This window comes from Mustela nigripes, chromosome 13, assembly GCF_022355385.1.
Source record: "Mustela nigripes isolate SB6536 chromosome 13, MUSNIG.SB6536, whole genome shotgun sequence".
Taxonomy (NCBI): Eukaryota; Metazoa; Chordata; class Mammalia; order Carnivora; family Mustelidae; genus Mustela; species Mustela nigripes.
In genome coordinates, this window is record NC_081569.1 from 18,719,188 (window position 1) to 18,719,840 (window position 653).

A 653-nucleotide genomic window follows, 5' to 3' on the forward strand; every position below is an offset into this window, starting at 1 on the left:
TACCTGTTCCCTGCCCCTAGTTTCTAAGTTAAAAAAAAAAAAAAAAAAAAAAAAAAAGGCCATATTTAATGTCCAAGCTCCTAACAGTGCTAGCATTTAATGGATGTTGGAGAAATGGTAGGTGATGTTAATCCTGTGGATGGTAAACACTACTTTTATTTACATTCTTTGTGGGCAGATAGTCGGTTAGCACCCCAAACCTACCTGAATCTTTGTCAATATTTTTACACAGTTCATCCATAAAAATGCCGTGGATTTCTAAGACAGGTTTTGAATAACGGATTCTCTAGGATGGAGTTTAAATTTTATACATTTCCTCTTTAGGGGGGACAAAAAAACTCAGCTAAAGCTACAAAAGCTGAGAAAGTGTCCATATAACAAATGTTTGTATAGAGCAAATATTAGTCTTGTTACCTAGTCGCCAATACTTTGGGGTTTTCTAATGAAACTCCTGGAGAGCAAAGTGTTTTCCTGGGCCTGAGAGGTCCCCTTCATTTCCCCCAAATGAATCCAGGAATTAGGGACAGAAAGTAAGCATGCTTGGGGGTAATCCTTTGGATCTTTCCTTGTGGTTAATATGACCAAATGTTTGAAATAATACACAGCTGAACGTGGTAAATTGTGGGAGATACAGACACAATCTCTGCAACTGA